The sequence below is a fragment of the Myotis brandtii genome, unplaced genomic scaffold, assembly GCF_000412655.1.
Source record: "Myotis brandtii unplaced genomic scaffold, ASM41265v1 scaffold18, whole genome shotgun sequence".
NCBI lineage: Eukaryota > Metazoa > Chordata > Mammalia > Chiroptera > Vespertilionidae > Myotis > Myotis brandtii.
In genome coordinates this window covers 12128242-12141243 of record NW_005356674.1, presented here as the reverse complement: position 1 = coordinate 12141243, position 13002 = coordinate 12128242, and the positions used below count along the sequence as shown (strand labels likewise).

General features: G+C 38.0%; 1 protein-coding gene across 3 annotated transcripts in view; it reads left to right on the top strand.

The window, feature by feature from the left end:
* ZNF385D (zinc finger protein 385D) overlaps window positions 1-13002 on the top strand; it is a 705866-nt gene that overhangs the window by 73147 nt on the left and 619717 nt on the right. The window lies entirely within an intron of this gene.

Genomic DNA, 13002 nt, shown 5'->3' with positions numbered 1-13002 from the left:
ACCAAAATTAAACAATTATTTCAATGACCTAATGGATAGCTCTTCCAAGTGGCCCCCAAACACCAAAACTCAACATTTCCCAAGGCTGGCTTTATGCGTGACAACCTAGACCTGCACAGGGACCTGTACTTAGGGAGGCCCCATGCTTCTGGTTAATGCTCTTCTCTCATCATCTTGAAATTCTTAACCACGGGACCACATTTTCATTTCACACTGGGTTTCCAAGTTATGTCGCTGGTTTACCTACAGCAGGTTGAACATGTGGAGTATTGGGGCCAATATTCCCATGTACTCCTAATAATTAGTTAAATACAAAGCAATTCCAATATGAATTAATGGCATTTTCCTCCAAAACAATAAAAAATAAAAGAAAGAGACAGGGATAGCCTAGGGAAGGCAATAACCAGGAATATATACCTGTCTGCAAAAATCAATCAATCAATCAATCATTGCATAGTGTTTGTTAAAAATTTAAATTAATAAATCTGTTTTAGCCTCCTTATTAAAATGGGAATTTAAAACAATGTAAAGGCCTTTTTCAATTAAAAGAAAAAAATACATGATACAGTCCATTCAGGGAATTCTAGAAATATCTCTATAAAGTTATTTTCATATATTTTTGTTGTAGCTTATATGATTGCATAGTACTATATTTTGCCATATATAAATAAAATGTGGAGAAAATATCTTACATTTATTACACCCTTGATCTCTTCTTTCTCAAATTACAAATTCAAGAACGCATAGCTACAAACACTTGGAGATAGCCTTCATTTAACTGTGCTCTATGAAGGTTGAGTTCTGTGTTTTGACAGAAGTTAAGTTTCCATCCTCTGTACTTGCTTTGGGTGATTCGTGTAACCCCTGCCTGAGAGGAGAGGTGGTGCCCAGTGAGTCTGGAAGGGGTGATCAATACCCTGGTAGGGCTCCTGATAGAGAGGCTTCTCTGCAGAAGGGAAAAGCTGATCTGGCATACACGTCCCTCTCTTGTTTCGGGTACTCTCTTGTAGACATAAATATAAATAGCAACAATGCTATTTTAGCTTTCAACATTTAAAAGTTGAAGCTCAGCATCATTCCAAATAATGCACATCTGCACATTTCCCAGAGCTTTGAAAGGGTTTGTCAAAATCTATTGCTCTTGCTCTTCAGTTACTTATGGATTTATCTATTGCATATCAATCTCTATCCGTAGTAATTTCCTGCAGAACAAATCAGCGTGCTGACCTCATCTCTTTGTAAAGAGTGATGTGAGGTAGGATGTGCATTGCATTCTTCTATTTATACACATTTTCCCACTTTATTGACTTTGTTGGGGTGACACTAGCCAATGGAATTATACAGGTCCCAGGTGCACAACTCCACAACACATCATCTGTACACAGCACTGTGTGTACACCACCCCAAGTCGAGTTTCCTTCCATCACCATTTTTCCTCTTCCCAACTATTTATACACCTTTAAGATAATAATATTTGTTATTACTAGATTTCTTAAATACAGATCAGAATCATGCAGTGATTTGAATGTTGTGAAATGTTAGCTCAATGTTTAGGAAACTAACCTTGATCTTAATTGTGTATGTATAATTATTTGTGTGATTTTGTTTAATGTTCTGCCTCCTCCCATAGCACTTCATAAAAGGTAAGGACGATGTCTGTCTTCCTCCCAATATCCCCAAAGCACATATTAATAGTTGAATAAATATTTGTTAAATGAATGAAAATATAAACGTTCCATTTTTCAAGCTTGGAAAAGCTTATTTTGTCTTCTCATATAGCTGCATGGTCCTGTGTCTATATATATAAAAGGCTAAGTGACCGACCGTCCGTTCTATCTGACCAATCAACTGGTCGGTACATATGATGCACACTGGCATTTTAAAAATAAACATTGACTCGCACATGCATGATACATATAAAGCTCTCGCTGGTGCCAATTGCTCACATGCGTTTTGATCTGTCATTGTCAATGGTGAATTCGGTTGACATTTCTTTTATAGAGAAAGGGCGAATAGCAATATTAAAATATCTCTTCTAATTAATTTTCTTTCAATGTGCACAAATCTGTGCAACGGGCCACTAGTAGGCTTATAATGACCACCATTCTGGCCCCAACATTCCTACCACAGCACATAAGTGACCTGAGGCTGGTCCTGCTGTGATTTCTGTTTTCCAAGGGAAGCATACTGCTGGCTTTACTGCCCCAAATTCCATATAAAACAGTGTGTTCCCCAATACAGGGTGTCCCAAACAGATGTATATACACTTTAACAGCTGATAGCTCAATTTTGAAAAAGAAATGTATTTTCATAAACACTGCCTTTATATTTATTCAAAATGTATGTATACATTTTTTGGTTCACCCTATATTTATTCTCACCTAGGGATAGTTTTATTCCACTTATTTTTAGAGAGAGTGGAAGGAAGGGAGAGAGACAGAGAGGAAGAAACATCACTGTCAGAGATGTACATCACTTGGTTGCCTCCTACATGCACCCCAACCTGGGCTGTGGGTCAAACCTGCAACCGAGATATGTACCTTTGACCAGAATTGAACCCAAGACCCTTCAGTTTTTGGGTGATGCTCTAACCACTGAGAAAACCGGAAGTGGTGTAATATAATGGTGGTCATTATATGCCCTGCAGGTGAGTGGCCATTGTTGGATTTCTCTCCCATTAGCAAAATGAGTGATTAACTAAAATAACCTTGATTACATCGCAATGCTAAATGTTGAGATTTGCTTCATTCAAGGAAATACTATTTACGGAGTCAGCTGGTTGCTTAGCCTTTTATATCTATACTAATCAAAGGGTAATATGCTAATTAGATCAGGTAGACCAGATGTCTTCTGGACATCCTTCCTGACAAAGCCAGGGCCCGGGTGAAGCCACCCAGGGTCCCGGGTGCCTGCAGCCAGCCCAGGCAAAGCCGGCCCGGGTCCCAGGTGCCTGCAGCTGGCCAGAGGGAAGGAAGCCCATGTCCTAGGTGCCTGTGGCTGGCCGGAGGAGGGAAGCCTTGGTCCCGGGTGTGGGGGCTGAGGCAGAGGCAATTAGGGGCGATCAGGCAGGCAGGCAGAGGTGGTTAGGGGCAATCAGACAGGCAGGCGAGTGGTTAGGGGTGATCAGGCAGGCAGGCAGAGTGGTTAGGGGTGATCAGGAAGGCAGGCAGGTGAAAGGTTAGGAGCCAGCGGTCCCGGATTATGAGAGGGATGTCCGACTGCCAGTTTAGGCCCGATCCCACAGGGGATCCCCCAAGGGGTCCTGGATTGCGAGAGGGGGCAGGCCGAGCTGAGGGACTCACCCCCCAACCTGCATGAATTTCATGCACCGGGCCTCTAGTATATAGATAATCAGCACTCTTCATGACATTATTAACAAAGAAAATGGGAAATAAAGCTGCATTTTTATAGCCCAAGATAATTGAATATAGTAACCATGATAGTTCTACTTTCTGATACCCAGAAATGAAAAATGTAACAGAAAATAAAGGACAAATGATACTGTATGTGTTTATAAATAAAAATCTGTAAGTGAATACATGAAATTGTGTGTGTACTTGTGTGTGTGGATAAATTAAACAAGGTGTTTATATAGATTGAATAGTGTGAGTGTTGTATGTGTGCATATAATTGACAAAAAAAAGTGCAATGATGTATAATGCAAATATATCTAAATGGATAATGTTCTGAATAAATTTTTGACAAGTTAAGCCTAATAATTAGAATCACAAGATTTCTAGTAAGTGCAACTATTGTTTATCAGAAAAAGTGAAATAAAAGCTTGAGAATAGGAGTGTGTAAAGCAGAAAGAAAGGCTTAATTAGTAGAGTATCTCTCAAAGTCAGTTATGAAAGGGATTCCTTTTTTTCTATCTTTATAATAGGATTGAAAAATTGCAATACTCTTCCCCCTCTTTGATTATAGATTAAGAAAATGAAAGCTACTGAAAGGTTTTATTTGTTTGAATGATTTTAGTGTACCTGTTAGGCCATTGAGATACTAACCTCAAAACTTATAATGTTAATATCACTCTAGAGCATTTCAGGTAATTGTATAACAGTCAGTTCTTGGGTTTGGAGTGGGAGAAAATATATGTTTGAAATTCATCCGTGTGGTTCAGAGTATGATTCTTAATTGATGGTTGAGTTTCCTTTGGCAAATGCCTCTGTGTGGTTTTTGAGAGCCACCTATATGTAGTCGCTTAATGCTTTCTGGTTTTGAGGAATGTGTTTACAATACACAAGATAAATCATTTTGTCGGTGGCAGGCTACATGCTTCAGAGTGGACAGAGGTCAGCCAAACGGTGAAAGTGAAAGTCAAGGACTGAAAAATGATTTTGCTATGAGCCATCGAAAGGCACAGATCTGATTGAGAAATATTCTAAAGAAAGATTTGTATTTGAAAATAAATTAATTTCTTCTTGTGTGAAATATTAAAAGAGTCAAATGCTTTGAATAAAACTTTACATTTAGAAAATTCTCTCATTATCCATGGTTGCATAAATCTGATCCTAGAATCTGTTATGGTGTCCAGATTCCCTGGACGAGTGCTGTGTGTCAGAATATAGAAGTAGTGGTAGGCTGGCTTCCTGGCACCTGTCATTGTCCCTGAGGTTGGCTGGGACTGAGTCTTCTCCCTTCATAAGCAGCACAGGTTGAGCCATGACACTTACATCCAAAGGAGGGTTTTCCTGGAAATGACTTACAGTGATCTTTACTTGACTGGAGTGACTCTTCATATGAACTGCAATCTCAATTCCTCCTAATTTTTGGCAGATTAGGAAAGTTTATCATTCTGGTAAGGCAGGTGGGACTAAATGTTTTCCACACAGACTGGAAAACATTTTTCTTAAAAAGGAGAGCCCGGCCAGTGTGTCTCAGTGGTTGATGATCGACCTCTGAACCAGGAAATTGCGTTTGGATTCCTGGTCAGGGCACATGCCTGGGGTTGCAGGCTCGATCTTCAGTGTGGTGCAGGAGGCAGGCAATCAATGATTCTCTCTTATCATTGATGTTTCTATCTCTCTCTCCCTCCCTTCACCTCTAAAATCAATAAAAATATATATATTTTTTAAAGAGAAAGTGAATAATCTTTCCTTCTCAAGTTGTCACTAACTCCATCCTAGTTGCTATGCTGCATCTCTCTATTGTCTATCATAGCGAGCTGTGAAATCTGAAACAAATTTGCTATTTTAAAATGAAAATGCTTTTACCCAGTGACTTTAAAATACTGATTTAGGAGAATGGAAGAGGAAATGTGCTCTGTAATTTATTTATTTTTTAGCTTTTTTTTTGTTTTGTTTTATTGTTTTGTCGTTGTTTTTTGCTTATCCTGTCCTTGCAAAGTCAAATAGCTGAATCATATTGCACCACTTCTAAATATTTTGGAACACACTGTGTTATATGAATTTGCTGCAGTGAAGCCAGCAGTATGCTTCCCTTGGAAAACAGAACTCACAGGAGGACTAGCCCCAGGTCACTTACATTCTGTGGTGGGAATGTTGAAAGCCAGAATGGTGGTTAAAAAACAATAAATAAAGATATAAATCCCAACTTTTTGCTGTGACACCTCTCTAATAAAATTTTGTATCAAGAGTAAATAAACTGAAAGCAAATAAAAATAATAAAGTCACTGAAATGTATCTATTATTTGGGCTTTCTCTTCAAACTGGAACTTCACAGTTTCCTTAAATGCAATATATTATATGTATTAGTTTACTCAGGTGGCTATAGAGAATACCAGAGACTGAGTGGCTTAAACAACAAATATTTATTTCTCCAATTTTGGAGGCTGGGAAGTCCAAGATGAAGTTGCTGGCATATCTGGTGTCTCGTGAAACCTGCCTCCTGGCTTGCTGCTGCTGCTGCTTTTAAAAATTTTTTTTTTTTATTATGGATTACAGAGAGGGAGAGAGAGAGATAGAAACATCAATGATGAGAAAATCATTGATCAGCTGCCTCCTGCACACCCCACACTAGGGATCAAGCCTGCAACCCAGGCTTACGCCCTGACTGTGAATTGAATCTTAATCTCCTGGTTCATAGGTGGATTCTCAACCACTGAGCATTGCCGGCAGGGCTATGGCTTGCTTCTTGCATCCTGTGTGGGAGGAACTGAATGAGTGAGAGCAAACCCTCATGACTTTTCCTAACCCTATTCATGAGAGCTCCACCCTCATGGCCTAATTACCTTCCAAACCTCACCTCCTATTATTACCATCACCACGGGGGGTTAGAATTTCAACCTATGAATTTTGGGGTTTGGGGACAAATACTTAGTCTATAAGACAGTATTTCTAGTTTGCCCTTGAGTTAGGACTTATACAACATAGGTCTTCTTTTATTCACTTGAAAATCATTTTCTTATTTCTTCGGCAATTTTGATGCAAATGCAGACAACTTAAAAAGAGTAAGTTAGGCCATTGTGGGTCTGGGATAGGCCAAGGTCACCATTCCTCAAGCATACGTTTTGGAAATCACAGCTGATATTGAGACTTTGGAAGATTCATTGATCTCATGTTTAACCATCTGGGTACATGCCAGGCCAAGTTGTACAGCAGCAGATAGGCTAAAAAATGGATCCTCAAAATACCTAAAACAAAATAACCGTACCTAGAATGTTTTTAGTACTTGCTATTACATTTGAATGTACCTGTGAGGAAAGAAATGCCTGCATTTGGAAAGTTCCATGAAATAGTAATTTCAGAGTTATAGACTGTGAAGTCATTTGTATTTAAGAGGGATTTAAACACACTTTGAAACCCATCCTATTTCAAATTTACCAGTTGTACTTTGGTAGTTGGTGTTCCTGAAAGGGACATTAAATAATCATTTTAAGCTTCCCATTTTAGATTTGATGATCCTGATTCACAGGAGCTAAAGGTTTCTCTTTGAATAGAGTATTTGATAACATAAAGAAGGGATTTCTTTCCTGGATTGATAGTAAGAGTATACTTTAAAGTATTTATTAAACTTTACTTTTCTGCTTTTGATATTTTCTATTTTATTCATGTTCAGTTGTGTGGAGTCACTTTGCTTCAAAGCTAAGTAAGGATTCCCTCTCGAAACTCTCCAAAGACTAACACAATTTTAAGATAAAGCGCTTCTCAAGTCTTAGGCAGTGAATGAGAAGCAACACATTCTGGCAAACCACAGGTACTGTAAACCCCGGGGCAAAAGTTTAATAATGGGTAATTTTTTCCCATAGGAAGGTTCTTGCGCAGAGTACTAACACTTTCTGGAACTGTAGATTTTGTAGAAGCTTGTTGGCTTAAAGGGGAAATGAAAAATACTATCTCAAGAGGTTTTCTTCAATAATGTTCTTTGTTCTGGTGATGTGCTTAGTCGATGAAGAGATTTACTAAATGAAAGGCTGGCTGTGTTATGCACTGTACATTTTGCTCATTATTATCAGAACAGTGTCATGGAGATATTTCAGAGGTGCTCGTGCCTGTGTCCTGTGCTTCAGTCCCATATTCTTAGCTATTGATCGAATGCTCCTTTGGATGACATGCTGAGCTCCATCCAAAGTTCTGAATATCTCTCAAACCCTATCCGAGCTCTTCCCCCCACTGGCCCATTCCTGGTAACAGTGCCTTCATTTTGACAGACTCAAAACCTATGCATTGCCTTCTTCTCTTCCCTTTTAAACAATTCAGTTAGCCACGATGCTTATCCTGCTCTTGCTTTTCAAATCCTCTGAAGCCTTTTGACATTTATTTTCCTTGCCCCAAACAGTTTGGGTTAATGATTCGTGTCATTTCCCCTGTCACAATAGAAGACTGATTTCTCTCTCTGTTTTCTGACTCAACCCACCTTTCAAGACCTACCTTTTAACCTCTCCCTCTCTTGCTCAGAAATAATCAATGGCTGGCTCCCCATTGCTTTAGGATATATATACATATAGGATATCCTACGTATATTTATATAGGGCTAGATTGCTTTTTTAGCCAAATATCAAAATATTCAAATCTTACCCTTGATAACTCTGTGTTCCTTCCTTCAAAATATTCAGTGTCAGTGATTCAGCTTATTTGGTTTATGACACTTTTCATACACCTGTATTCCCCAAAGAATCTTGTATCCTTGAGAAAACTGTCTCAAGGAGACACACACACACACATTTTTGCCTTTGGGGACACCAGGAATGTGGACCAACATCTTCACTGGAGGATCACTTCAACGAAGTGCTAATGGTGACTTGCATCATTACCTTAGCCAAGACCTCAGCGTCTTTGGGTGCATTTCTCATTACTTGCTTGTTTTTAGTAAACACTGGAACTTATGTTTTCTTTTTAGCTATCTCATGAATTCACAGTCCTCATTCAAGGCTACAGCAGTGAGAGGGGAAACAGGTGTGTTTATTTCTTAGCTTTGAATTTGTTTATAGAAGCAAATAGAACACAAAACCAAGAAAGATAACTTCTCTTGTGTCATTGTCCTTTGTTTCCAAAAATTCTTTGTATTTTAACGTCACTCTTGATTTTGACACTCTCTCTCTCTCTCTCTCTCTCTCTCTCTCTCTCTCTATATATATATATATATATATATTTATCTTGTTTTTAAAGTTAGAACACATATGTGATGGGACTTCTTACACAAGATATATAGATACACATCTAGATGTAGTCTGAGTTGTTTTTCACTCCTTTTAAACTGCCTAGTCCCAGTGTAAGTTTCACCTTGTGTATATTCTAAATCCTGACAGTTCTTATTCCAAACCTGTCATTGGCTTCAACACCAAAAACCGATTTCTTCAGATCCTACAACTCTGTATAATTTTTTGAAATTTAATTCAGAGCCTTTGATTTCAAATTCTATAAATTGTTTTTTATTTTGCTAATTAGCCCTTATTTATTCCTTTGGGTGAGAAAGCAATTCATCTTTTAGTTGGGGTTGGCAATGGGGGATACCTGCATTTATTCACCCCTAAACTGCATAGAGCAGTTTTAGAATAACTAACCCATGCAGTGGTTGTATGTACAATTCACTTACAATATTCAGTCAAAGCACCATTTCCAAAAATCACTTAGATCTGCTCCTTTCCGCCCCCCTCCTCAGTGAGGTAAGGTTAAACGTTGGCAATGCACTTAGATTCACTTGTAACAATCTGCATTCTCCCCTGGGATCCACTGCCAGCAGTTGATTTTGTTTTTAAAAAAGTGCACATGGTAAAATTCACTCTTCCTGGTGTATAGTGCTAGGCAGTTTGATAAATTTGTAGTCATATATCCACCACCACAGCAGCATACAGAACATGTCCATCAACCTAACAATAACTTGTGTGGCCATTATGTAGTTGACACCCCTTTTCCAGTTGCTGGCAACTACTGATCTATTTTCAGTATAATTTTAAGTTTTTTAGAATGTCATATAAATGATGGCAAGCTCCACCTTTTGGTGTCTGGCTTCATTCACTCCTCAAAATGCATTTAAGATTCATCCACGTGTTACCTGAATAAATAGGAGGAGGGCCTAGGCCACATGGTGAATGTATGTCTCACTATATAACAAACAAAAGCACAAATTGCATTTGAAAGTGACATTTTTCATTTCCATCAACAATGACCGAGAGGCCATGTTATTGAATGTTACCAGTATTTCATACTGTGAGTGTTTGCTTGCTTGTTTTTATCCTTTCTAATAGGTGTGCAGTAGTAACTCATGTGGTTTTAACTTACATTTTCCTAATAACTAATATACTGAGAAAATTTTTATATTCTTATTAGTCATCAATTTGTCATCTTTGGTGAAGTATTCTTTATATATTATAGATACAAGTCCTTTACTTAGATAATTAGGAAATATTTTCTTGTAGTCTGTAGCTTGTTTTTATATTTTCTTAATAGTATCTTCCATAGAGCTCTCATGAAAGGTTTAATTTTGGCAGAGTCCAATTTATCAAATTTTTTCTCCTATAATTGTGCTTTTAGAATCGTATCTAAAAACCCAAGGTCACAACGGTGTTCTGTTATTTCTTAGAGTTGTATATTTTTACATTACACACTTAAGTCTATGATGAATTTTAAGTTAATTTTTGTATAAAATGTAGGTAATGTATTAGGGTTCATTTTCTTACCTGTAGGTGTCCAATTATTCTAGGGCTATTTATTGAAGAAGCTGTCTTTTCTCCATTAAATTCGTAGTGATGTTTTGAAAACTGAGAAACAGTCTCTTAACTACAGAATAAATTGTTACGGTTTTTATCCTAAATTTAAACTACTCCCCCAGAGCAATCCACAAACAATATTCTACTTCTTAGAATGTGAATTTTTAGAATAGTCATCCCTCTTGTTTACAGAAGCTCTTTCACAGTAACTCTCACTGTGATAAAAACATGGGAAGAAGCACTGTATTCATAATATGCAAGCGTTATCTGTACATTATGGCTGGGATTTCAAACGGCGGGCATTAACTTGTAGAATATATATTAACCACTATGTAGCTTTTTCTTATAGAGAAAATAAATGTTTTCTAAGGTATTTCTCTCTTTACCTTCTACTAAGTGAAAACAAATAAACATTCTTGCCTCCCTTCCAGAAAAAAAAATGGATTTGGAAGATAACACCATTTCCCAAGAAAAAAAGCTGGATAAATTCATTAAGGTCCAAGGGGCTTACAGGCTTAGAAATAATAAATCCAAAACAGGGAGCAGGCAAAACTCAATCATGTAAAAGTGTCTAAAAATATGTAGACAGAACACACAAAACAAATCTTGTCCATGATCTGAAAACTGAATCGAATTGGGCCAATACAGCCAAGAGATCAATCCATGTGAAGGCGAACAAAGAGCTTGGGGACAAAGAATAGGCTGAGATCAGAGCCAAGAAACACTGGCAAGGAGATAGGACATGGCAAATAACCCGAGGGGTCAGGAAGATGACTGCAGGGGACAGTTCCCTCCAGAAGTGGGTTTTATTTATGAAGCCACAGTCCTGCCCACTTCCCCACTATATTCAACTTAATCTTTCACTTTCTCTGTGATGGTTGATTTTCCAAGAACATCATTTAACATTCATTTTGGGGAAAGGTGGTAAAATCTTCGGCTAGTTGAATTTCCTAGAATACAACAAGGAGAGTTTGTTTGTTTAATCCTTTTTCACACACATCCTTAGTCTCTGCCACTTATGAGCTCCTGTTTGGGTGTTCAGGATTCAAAAATGCATACACTTACTCAGTTGAGCAAACAGTCAGAGGTGGCCTAAAGTGTGCATGGGGTTGTGGGAGGTATTTGGAGTGTAATAGAAACAATGGGTGTGGAAGCATACTGATTATACTTTACTTTGATTGCAACACTGGAAGCATGCCCTTCAAATGGAGGTGCTGCTGAAGAGGAAGTGCTTAGATCTGTGGGTGTAACATTAGGGGGGCTTCGTCAAGGAAGGCTCCTGGGAAGAGATGGCGTGTTTGCTGGTAGTTGATAGACTCAGTTCCTTAAGGGTCATGATCTGGAGACAGATAGTCTAGTGCAGTGGTTCTCAGCCTTCCTAATACAGCGACCCTTTAATACAGTTCCTCATGTTGTGGTGACCCCCAACCATAAAATTATTTTCGTTGCTACTTCATAACTGTAATTTTGTTACTGTTATGAATCGTAATGTAAATATCTGATATGCAGGATGTATTTTCATTGTTACAAATTAAACATAATTAAAGCATAGTGATTAATCACAAAAACAATATGTAATTATATATGTGTTTTCCGATGGTCTTAGGTGACCCCTGTGAAAGGGTCGTTCGACCCCCAAAGGGGTCGCGACCCACAGGTTGAGAACCGCTGGTCTAGTGCTTATTGTTTAAGTGTGGTGCACTAGGGATCCTCGAAAACAATGGGAATTCAGAAAGATGAGAGAAAGGGGGATGGGAAGGGGGGAGGGAGGGAGAGAGAGAGAGAGAGGAAAAGGAAAACTGAGGAATAACTGAAAGAACATCACAATTTTAAAATTATTTTTTTGGATTACTGGTTTGTTAAAGATTTTAAATCTGTTTGTTATATTTTCCTGTATATTTTTCCTTTTTCTGTTAATGTTCATGTTACTTTTTAAATTGGGGAAATATTAAAAGTTATTTTTTAAAAAATTTTTCCTAAGAGTGGGAAATGTCAGCAAAAAGCCTTTTAAGAGAGCAGAGAGAATTCTCACTTTTAAGATGGGGAGTATAGAGAAGTTTTGGAGCCTAACAGTGAGAAGGCAATTGGCATTGTAGTATTTTCTTTAAAAATATACACACACACATGCATGAACTCTATTGCACACATACATGTGTGGACTTCACTGCTTGCTATGCCAACTTTCAGACTCACTTTCATGATGGGGGAGATTATAGAATTTTTAAATCTATTGAAATGGTTTATAGGTTAGAGAGTTAATAGGTTAGACAGTTAAAGATATAGAAGTGCTGAAATCTGATTTAAATGCCTATTAAAATTTCCCTCCAAAGGACTAGTGTCAACTGAAGAAATTAAGAGGCAATTAATGTTTCCCGGGGGTGAGGGGTGGGGATGTGGAGAACCTTTAACTGGACAAGTTAGGTGGCATTCTGCAAATCAGTTGGTAAATTTTGAAAATCACAAAGTTTGCCAAATACTTAACTCTGTGTACTTTGGACCAACCATAATTGTTTATGGTGAGGTGTTTTTTTGTTTTGTTTTGTTTTGTTTTGTTTTAATTGGATCAGTCTTCCTCGTGAACCACATTATCTAACAAGAAAAAATTGAAACATCCTTAAAATGGTCTAGAGCAGCGGTTTTCAACCTGTGGGTCGCAACCCCTTTGGGGGTCGAACGGCCCTTTCACAGGGGTCACCTAAGACCATCCTGCATATCAGATATTTACATTATGATTCATAACAGTAGCAAAATTACAGTTATGAGGTAGCAACGAAAATAATTTTATGGTTGGGGGTCACCACAACATGAGGAACTGTATTAAAGGGTCACGGCATTAGGAAGGTTGAGAACCACTGTCTTAGAGCAAATACTCCCAGGGAATATGGCAGAAGTTG